Raw genomic sequence first — 11,349 nt, 5'->3', positions numbered from 1 at the left:
CTTATGTGCGGGCTACCAACTGTAAAATAACTACAAAATGAGGCTGATGATTGGTGGAGTGCTATGAGCCCTTGGTGTAGTACTACGAAGCCCATTCTGAGGGTGAGTAACCCAAATCCCACTTGGGAGGACTTTAAAGGGGCCTTCTTTGAGAACTATTTTTAGAATACTTCTGGGATAAGAGAGAGAGTAAGTTCTGCCAATTGGTGTAAGGATCTTGGTCCATGCTTGAGTATCAACAATGCTTTGAGGAGCTATTCCATTTTTCTCCTTAGCATCTCAAAAGTGATAGGGCCAAGGCTAAGAGGTTTGAGAAAGGGTTGAGGCTAGTATTGGGTCAACCATAATTGGGTTGAAACTACAGACATATGCCAAGGTGGTCCAAGTGGCCAAATCTATATTAAAGATCAGCATAGAGATAACTTCTCAGCCCAGCAGGGAACGGGAAAGAGACTTATGGGGGCTACTGACTCTAGGAGAGGTAGCAAACCCTTCAAAGTGCCTTATATCAATCGAACTCCAGTGCAGTTCAGAAAGCCTGAGGCTATCTAGACTTCTCAGTCCTCCCACTCTAGTGGCATGTCTCAATCTATGGGGTCGAGCATAAGGTGTTTCCATTGTGATTAGTCAAGCCACCTAGCCAGGACTTGCCCCCACCAGAGGCCAGGTGATGCACCTTATACCTTGCCACCTAGGCCATAATAAACTTATGCAGCTTCCAAACCAGTATAGCCCCTATAAGGCCAGAGACCACAGGGAGGGGTGTTTGCCATGACTGCTGAAGATGCAGAGGCTGCACCCAGTGTAGTGATAGGTACATTATTAATATCACTATTGCCTACACATGTGTTATTTGACTCAGGAGCATAGCATTTGTTTGTGTCACCGACATTTACAAAGAAGATGGGAATTCCACCTAAGGGTTTGACTCAATGTTTGGCAGTGAGTACCCCCACAAGAAGTGTGGTAGGTCTAAACTATGTGTATGAGCCTTGTCTAGTGACCATAAGTGGACATGAGTTGAATGCTCACTTGATCGAGTTGGATATGATCGACTTCATTATGATTCTAGGGATGGACTGGTTGTCCGCATACAGAGCCAGCCAATGTGCTATATGCAGAGAAGATGATCATTTTCAAACCTTCTGACAAGGGTGAGTTTGTCTTTCAAGGGGATAAGCCCAAGAAACCTAAGAAGGTTATCATATCTGCCCTCCAGATGAAGAAACTACTAGATAAGGGATGTCAAGGCTACCTAGCATTTGTGATGGATAATAAGATAGAGGTTAGACCATTGATTGAGCTAGATGTGGTGAGGGAATTCCCTGATTTTTTTCTGGATGACTTGACAGGTTTGCCCCCAGATCGAGAGATAGAGTTTGCTATGGATCTACTCCCTAGCTCGGCCCCAGTGTCAAAAGCCCCTTACTGTATGGCCCCCACAGAATTAAAGGAATTGTAGGTGCAAATTCAGGATCTTTTGAAGAAGGGATTCATTAAACCTAGTGTGTCTCCATGGGGAGCACCAGTACTGCTCGTCAAGAAAAAGGATGAAACTCTGAGATTGTGCATTGATTACTAGCATCTTAACAAGCTAACATAGATCATTTTTTTGATCAGTTGCAGGGTGCCAAGGTATTCTCCAAGATTGACCTTAGATCGGGCTACCACCAGCTTAGGATCAAGGATAGTGATGACATCAAGACAGCCTTTAGATCAAGGTATGGACATTATGAGTTTTTTCTGATGTCATTTGGGTTGACTAACGCACCGACTGCACTTATGAATTTGATGAACTGGGTATTCCAGGATGTTGTAGATAAGTTTGTGATTGTGTTCATTGATGTCATCATAGTATACTCCAAGAGTGAAAATGAACATGCTATTCACCTGAGGTTAGTGCTACAATGTTTGAGGGAGAAGAAACTCTAGGCCAAATTCAGTAAGTGTGAGTTCTGGCTATCATAGGTGGCATTCCTAGGCCACATTGTCTCAAACAAGGGTATAGAAGTTGACCCAAGCAAGGTAAAGATAGTTCTAGAATGGGAGACCCCCAAGAGTGTGTTAGACATACGTAGTTTTTTTGGGATTGACCAGATACTATAGAAAGTTTATTGAGAACTTCTCCCACATTGCTACCCCAATAACCCAACTCACACGGAAGGGTGTGAAATTTGAGTGGTTCGATGCTTATGAGAAAAGCTTCAAGCAAAGGTTGGTATCAGCCCCAGTTTTAACTATTTCGACTGGGACATGTGGTATAGTTGTGTATAGTGATGCCTCCAAGCTAGGATTGGGTTGTGTATTAATGCAGCATGGGAAGGTCATTGCTTATGCATCCCGCCAGTTGAAGGATTATGAGAAAACCTACCCCACCCAAGACTTGGAGTTGGCAGCAGTGATTTTTGCATTGAAATCTAGAGGTATTACTTATGGTGAGAAGAGTGAGATTTACAGTGACCATAAGAGCCTTAAATACTTCTTCAATTAAAAGGAGCTCAACATGAGGTAGAGACCTTGGTTGGAGTTGATGAAGGACTATAATTGTATTATCTACTATCACCCAGGAAAGGGTAATGTGGTAGATGATGCTCTTAGTTGGAAATCCCAGTCACTGACTCTTGCATCACTAACCACCAATGAGCATCTCATAGAGAAGGCCAGAAAATTGGATTTGGAGCTACTAGTGGAAGGTGTCACCTTGTCACTATCGGCATTGATGGTACAATCTAATCTAGTGGATAGGATTACTACAGCTCAGGGTACTGATGCAGAGTTGCAGAAGCCGATAACAAATTACAAGGAAGGAATCCAAAAGGATTTGGATTTTTCTTTAATTGAAGGAGGGATTCTCAAATTGAAGGGGAGGTTGTGCATGCCTAATGATGGTGATTTGAGATATACAATTTTGGGAGAGGCACACAACACTCCATACTCTATTCACCCCGGCAACGCCAAAATGTATAAGGACCTTAAGGGCTCCTGCTAGTGGAAGGGAATAAAGAATGATGTGTGGCCACACATGTGTCTAGATGCCTCATATGCCAACAAGTCAAGGCTGAAAGATAACAGCCCCATAGGTTATTACAGTCACTACCTATTTCGGAGTGGAAATGGGAGAATATTACCATGGACTTCGTTATAGGCCTACCCCGCACTCAGAAGTGTATGGATGCCATTTGGGTAGTTATGGACCGCTTAACCAAGGTAGCTCACTTCATCCCAATTAAGGTCACATTTTCTATGGACAAGTTAGCCAAGTTGTACATTGACAACATCATCTGGTTGCATGATGTATCAGTTAGCATTATTTCTTATCGAGATTCTAGATTCACTTCCAAGTTCTGGACATGTGTGCAGAAGGCTATTGGCACACAATTAATTTTAGCATAGCATTTCACTCACAGACTGATGGTCAATTGGAGAGGACTATCCAAGCTTTTGAGGACCTACTTCAAGCATGTGCTTTGGATATGAGTTATAGTTGGGATGAGCACATTTCCCTTATTGAGTTCTCCTACAACAACAATTATCAGGCCCCCATCAGTATGTACCCATTCGAGGCGTAGTATGGTAGGAAATGACAGACTCCACTCTATTGGGATGAGGTTGATGAGCGGCATATTCTAGGTCCAGACTTGATACAGGCTACTAGTGAGAAGATAAATGTGATCAGAGAGAGAATTAAAGCAACTCAGTCCAGACAGAAGAGCTATGCAAATGTTAGGAGAAAGCATCTAGAGTTTGGGGTTGGAGATAAAGTATTCTTGCGGATCTCCCCAGTTAAAGGTGTAATGCAGTTCGACAAGAAAGGAAAGTTAAGTCATAGATTTATGGGATTGTATGATGTGCTAGAGTGGATCAGGCTAGTGTATTACATAAGAGCCTTACCACCAAGTTGGAGGGTACACATGATGTCTTCTATGTATCCATGTTGAGGAAGTACATTCCTGACCCCACTCACGTCTTGAATTACATACCCCGTGAGTTGGACGAGGACCTTACCTACATGGAGTATCCAGAGAAGATTGTTGACCGGAAGGACCACATTCTCTACAATCACACTGTATCCTTAGTCAAGGTGAAGTGGATGAACCACCCAGAACCAGAAGCATCCTAGAAGCAAGATGAGGAAATGAAGAAGCAGTACCCTGGATTGTTTGATTTACCAGGTACGTTCAATTTCAAGGACGAAATTCTTTTTTGGTGGGGGGAATGTTACAGCCGTGCCCTGACCCAGTCTAACTTGAACGGTTGTGATAGGTTTAGAACCAGAGGTGAGAAATACCACCGAGTTTTGGCTCACAGTTGCCTATTCAGAAGGGGGAGAGATGACCCCACATGGTTATATATTGCTTTTCAGTCCAACTGGAGGGGATTCATACCTTTTGATCCTAGATAGTATGTGACCCAACACCCCACACCTGAATCCCAGCATGCACCAAAATTTATTGGAAGACCATAAACACATCCTAGGGCAACCACCTATGCGAGGCCAACTGGTGGATAGCAAGTAGTCAAGACAGGTTACTATCTTGACCACCAGAAACAGCCTAGGCAGTTTTTGTTGGCCACTTAGGCTACTAGTTGGGTTCTGATGCCCGTGGGTCCCACCACCCGCATTGTAGACAACCCCGAATGATACTAAATCCTCCCCCACACCTTCCTCATTACATAAGCACCTTACGGACCAAAGCAGTTGGGTTCGCGTGCCTCAAAATTCGGATTAACCCATTCGGACTGGACTAGGACCAACTAAACAGACCCTAAGGCCTAACTTTCTATATAGTGGAAATGAGGAATAGTTTCTCACTTGTACAAAATCGTGGGAGAGGGAAAGTAGAGGAGATAAAGGAAGAAGAAGAAGAGGAAGAAGGAGGAGGGAAGCTCACCTTGGTGTCGATTGCCTGCCTAGTTGCCGAAATCCCAACCAGAGGTAAGTGCTACCTCTCCTACCATTCTCTCTCTTCAATTTAAGCTAGGGCAAGCTAGGTATAGGTGGAATCTTGGCCCACAAACTCTCTTGAGCTTGGGGATTTCATATTTCACCCCTCTGATGGTGTTGCCAACCTCAAACAGAGTTCGATGAGCTTTGACAACAAGATTGACCAAATGACCACCTAGGGTTTCGATCGTTCGATCTACATATCTCCCAAATGGATTAGGGAAATTGGGATTTTAGTGGCTTAAAATGATGCTAGGAACATCCCCCACAAACTCCATGGTATAAATCCTAACGATCGGGCTTGAGTTGAAAAGCCTCAAATCTTACGGGAAGTTTTGTACTACCACCAGAAACAAGCCACCGGAAACACTGGGTCTGTTTTCGGTTACTATTTTTGGTGAACATGAGAAGTCTTAGGACCTCTTTGTTACACCCATCGGAAACAACACTGATATTTGGACAATGCCTGTTTTCGGTGAGTTTCTAGTGACAGTACTATCACTGAGGGACCTTGTCTGTACCCTTTGGGGGTAATCCCTGTGGGACCCTCCCAATGTTCTCGACAAGTATTAAAGTTCGGTTACTTTCATGCCTAGGATATGACGTGCATGTACCCCAAGGCCAGAATTGAATTGGACACTCGGTGACCATACTTGGAACCCGATCTGTTTGAAGGTAAACAAGGTGAAGGATGGTTGCTTTATTTTTGGGAATATTATTTTATAACTACTCACATGTATAGATTCTTGCATGATTATTTAAATTACTTAAATGATAATGATGTTCTATTACATGTTATAATTTGATGAAAATGATATGAGATGTATATTGATATGTGTTATGGGATCCGCTATGGCCGAGGTGTACAGGTACTATGATTGCCGCGTGATTATTGTATGTATGAGACAGAATTTGATGTGACCGAGGTGGTACTGGTACCGTGATTGCCATATGTTTGTTGCATTCATGCATTGATGATGTACATTAGATTTAGTTATAGTCATGGAATACACTTTGTGGCCGATGTGTTACCAATATCGTGTACTCTGGGACTGCATTTGGAAATGGATACACTTTGTGGCTGATGGGAATACCGATGTTGCATAGTCCATACTAAATTTCTATACATGCTAGATAGGTATATAGTTGTAGGTTACACCTTGTGGCTAATGTGCTCTCAGTGTCGTATACCCCAGGACTTGCTTCGTGGCGAATGGATATACCGGTGTTGCATGGTCCATACTAAATATATCATTATGAAGGCATGTAGGATATTGTGGTTAGGTAACATTCCCCATACTATGTCCCCTTGCCAACAGGGAGTAAGGTGTTGGATAACCCAATTGTGGTATGTTCGATGAACCTTCCCGAAATGCCACCCACGGTACGATGTGATTGTTACCAGAGCTGAGAACTTGTCTGACGTGGTTGATGGACATACCAGTGCCGTGACTATCAGGAGGGGGATCTCAGGGTTTTGTTGGGTGACCGATGGACGCATACCGGGACTGGCAGGCTCTTAATCACAGCTAGGGTTTGTATCAATATGTAGTCAATGGCGGTTTTGAGACCAGGAATACAGCCTAATGTGCCATAATAGCATTTACCAGACTTAGTTGTATTGCAAGGTGGATAATAAAAATAAATGAATTGCATCATGAGCATCATGGACTATGTGTTTAATTCCTGTCATCATGCATCACGAATTATTTATGTGACTACTTTTATTTGGTTGTGCATGAACCCCACTCGTCATTGAGCGAGTTGGAAAGCTCACCCCACGTATATGCCCCCTTTTAGATGATGATGCAGGTATGATCGTGCCTATGGCTTGTGACTCTCTTACCTCTGGACTAGAGTATGGAGTGAACGATTGGTGGGTGCCGGAAGCAAGGGAGCATGACCGGGATTGTGCCTGTGATGTCTGGGCATACTCAACACTATGAGGTGTTTGGCGTATTTTTTTATTCTGATACAGATTGTGGATGGTATACTTTGAATTTAATGTTTTAAATCTCAGATATTTGTAGACAAATAAACTAGTTATGGATATTTATAGTATCAGTAGATGTTCCCCATTCTACTTATGATTCTGTTATTATATTCTGATCCTGTTGTTTAGTTGGTTATGTTGTGAGATTGTTAATTGTTAGGGTACTACTATCAGAGTTTCTGGTAGGTTCGTAATACGAGTAACCATCTTACTCACACTGCTGGTATTCCTATATGGTAAGTTGGGTATACTGGAAGTGGGGTGTGACATTGTAAGTGGTAGAACGATGCCTTTTGATACTGAACTTTATGCAGATTTTATCAGTTTTACCCCATAAATGGGATCCTTGATCTGATATCAGCACTTGAGGCACTCTATAACGACAAATGATGTTTTCTTGGATGAACTTTACCATGTTAGCAGATGTGAGGACTGCATATGACTGAGCTTCTACCCACTTGGTGAAATAATCAACGACTATTAAGATGAACTCGTGACCATTGGACATTTTAGGGTTGACCTTCCCTATGATATCAATGCCCTAAGAAGAGAATGGCCAAGGAGAACTGAGTGAGTGCAATTTCTGTTGGCGGGATGTGTATGATATTAGTAAATATCTGACATTTGTGACATTTCTTGACAAAGCTCACATAGTCTATTTCCATTGTGTTCCAATAGTATCCCAGTCTGAGAATTTTCTTAGCTAGCATCATGGCATTCATATGGGGTCCACAAAGGCCTTGATGAATTTCTTCTATAATTGTTGCAGCATGCTTTTCATCCATGCACAGCAATTGTATTCCATCATAGGACCTCTTGTATAACAAGTCCTCTTGAAGGATAAGCTGGGCGGCATATCTCCTTAGAAATTTCTCTTCTCTATCTGTGGCTTCAATCGGGTATTTTCTTTCCTTGATGAAATCCACAATATGAGCAAACCAAGACCGACCATCTATAGTGAGAGAGTTCACCATATTCTGGTAAATGGGCTTGCATTCTACCATGGAGGTAAGGTTGCAAGGGCCTCAAAAAACTAGTTGTTATCTCTCTAGAAGTATTCGAATGAGATCTTCTCAAAGTGTCAAATCACTTCTTCTAGATGTTCTTGATACGGCTTCAGTTTCTCATCTCATGTCTTCCACTTTCCTTGAGTTTGATAGATGACAATGGAAGAATCACCACACACCTTGATCCTTTTTACCCCAATGGTCAAAGTGGTTTTGAGCCCTAAGGCACAAGCTCCATATGCAGCAATATTGTTGGTACAGGGGAAATCAAGGCAGAATGACGAAAGCAAGTGAAGACCATCAAGAGTGACAAGCAATATTCGCACACCACACCCCTTCTGATTAGCTGCTCCATCAAAGAATAACTTCCATTCATTATCTGTGCCTTCTTCTTCTATTGTTGTGATCTCTTCATCTGGGAAAGGTAGCCAAATGATCGGCTATAGCTTGCCTCTTGATAGATTTCTGAGCAACATAGGTGATGTCAAATTTTGATAACAATAGTAACCAACGATCCATCCTTCTTTTTAGAGCTGGTTTCTCAAAGAGGTACTTGATTGGATCCATCATTGAGATCAAAAGTACTGGATAAGCTACCATGTAGTGTCATAGCCTTTTTGTTGCCCAAATCAGTGCAGCACAAGTTCTTTCCAAAGATGTGTATCGTGTCTCATACTCCAAGAACTTCTTGCTGAGGTAGTATATGACATGCTATACTCCCTTCTCTATTTTCTTTTGCACTAGCAATGGGCCTATAGAATATTCTCCCACTGATAAGTACAATAGAAATGGTTCTCCTTCCACCAGTGGTGTCAATACTGGTGGGTTCATAAGATATCCTTTTATCTTATCAAAAGCTCATTGGCATTGGTCATTCCATTCTATGGGCTGATCTTTCTTTAGCAACTTGAAGATTGGCTCACAGATCATAGTTAGTTAAGCTATGAACCTGCTGATATACTGGATGAGACCCAAAAATCCTCGTATCTGCTTCTCAGTGTGAGGTGAGGGGATTTCTTGGATTACTTTGATCTTAATGGGGTCAACTTTGATGCCTCTTTCACTCACCAAGAACCCCAACAATTTTCCTATTGTTTCCCTGAATAAACACTTTTGAGGATTCAACTTCAGCTGATATTTCTTGATCCTTTCAAAGAATCATCTTAGTGTGGGAATATGCCCCTGCTGATCCCTTGACTTCACTATCATGTCGTCCACATAGACTTCCACATCTTTGTTCATTATGTCATGTAGTATAGCTATAGCTACTTTTTAATAAGTTGCCCTAGCATTCTTCAATCCAAAGGGCATTACCTTGTAACAATAGGTTCCCCATGGAGCAGTGAAGGCTATCTTTTCACAATCCCCTGGGTGCATGCTCACTTGATTGTATCCCGAGAACCCATCCAGAGATGATAACAAGGCACGCCCCACTGTGTTGTCTACCAATACATCAATGTGAGGTAGTGGGAAGTCATCCTTAGGCTCACTTTGTTAAGATCTCAAAAATCTACACACATTCGTACCATGCCATCTTTTTTTGGTACTAGTACTATATTGGCTAACCATTGGGAGTATTTTACTACTTGTAGAAAACCAGCATTCCACTATTTCACGACTTCTTCTCTGATCTTTTCACTCCATTAAGGATGCATTCTTCAGAGCTTCTGCTTAACAGGCTTTGGCCCAGGGTAGGTTAGCAAACTATGTTGCATGATGTTAGGGTCTATACCAGGCATATCCTCATAAGACCAGGCGAACACTTCGGAAAATTCCTTCAGAAGATTGATCATTTTCTCTACTTCTTCATCATCCAGGGTAATACCAATTTTTACCTCTCGAAGGCATTGGTTGGTTCCCAAGTTAATAACCCAGGTATCCTCACAGATGGGTTGGGCTTTCTTTAGTTTGCATCGTTTTATTAGATTATGATATTTATTAAGATCATCATTAGAAAATGGAGGCAAGTCATTCTCGGAATCAAAAATTTCATTCATAAAAGGAGTAACAGACTCGACATGCACGGACTCTAGACTTTCCTCAAGAGGGAAGATAGACATGTAATCATAAATAGAAGATTCAACAACAAACTCGAGTGCAGACTTGACGACTGACTTAATGCTTTTATCAATGGTCTTTAGGTTGGTTGACTCAGTAGCATGAGTAAACTTGAAGTTCAAATTCAGGAGTGGGTCAACAACCCGATGGATAAGTAGATGTGGCAAAGGGCCTTTTTCTTCTTCCAGGAAAGCCACTACTATTTCTTCAGTGGTGCTGACATTGTTCTCTTTGACATATACTTTCTTCTTCACAAATATGAGTTGATCAACCTCATGCTTTCTAAAGCTGAACTTTCGGAGGGGTGTGAAGTGGTGGAGACTACTCACTCCTCTTTCCATGAAGTCCAATTTTTAGAGCCTATTGATGGAGGCTATCTCTACTCCTTGGTCACATCTCTGACCACCATCACGGACCTTTTTGTTGCAGTTGATTTGGGCACAGTACATGCAGACCATCATTCTTCATGCTCTTCTTTGCTTTGCATACATGCTCCTTCCTTTGAAGGGCCTGGGCTTGAGCTCATGTAGCTCCTGAGCTCGTGGTTCTTATAGAAATGTACAGATGTGGCTCTTCAGATTAGTGGGAAGCTATAAACTCCATATGAGTCTTATCTTCTTTTCCCATTCTCCCTTCAGGAGGATTAAGGGACTTGGTGATTCCTTTGACAAGATCCATGCTGTAGGGTTACTAGAGGAAGACCCATCTTCAATCACGACCACTTCCGCTATTCCAGTAATGTAGTTGTCCTGATTGCTTTCCTTGGTTTGCTGTTGTTCTACCTCATGAGTTACCCTGTTGAACTCATCTTAAAAGAACACTTTGAATCCTAGTTACATCTTTGCAGTGGTTTCATCAAACCACAAAAGGGAAATCTTCTCCTTCCCTTACAAAATACCCATTAAGAGTGGGATAGTTAAAAGTGAATATTTTCTGGTCATTCTTAGTACCTTCTACACCTTACCGGCATTGTTACTTCTTGGTCCTAGGGTTTAAGGAGTGTACAATAAACCATTTCTTCCTTTGTTCACCGCCAAAGTGGGTGGCTTTGGAACTCCCTGACGATACTTTCCTAGTCCCATTCCTGGAAAGTATTGTATGTTTTTCATCATTTGACTCATTGGCGGGCTCCAAACTGCTTCATAGTTAGCCAACGGATTTTTCTTCTGCTTCTATTGCTTCCTTAGTGAGGGCCACGCAAGTTACTTCTATTTCAAAACCCCTAAGTCAGACTTCATGGTCTTATTCTTCTCCCTTTTCAATGTTGGCTAAAGTGTTAACTACTTTGGGATTCTCAGCTACTGTAATCACTTTCCCTTTATAAATGAATTTCATCTTCTGATGGA

This window comes from Macadamia integrifolia, unplaced genomic scaffold (genome assembly GCF_013358625.1).
Source record: "Macadamia integrifolia cultivar HAES 741 unplaced genomic scaffold, SCU_Mint_v3 scaffold1016, whole genome shotgun sequence".
In the NCBI taxonomy this organism is placed as follows: domain Eukaryota; kingdom Viridiplantae; phylum Streptophyta; class Magnoliopsida; order Proteales; family Proteaceae; genus Macadamia; species Macadamia integrifolia.
Note: the sequence above shows the minus strand (reverse complement) of the source record.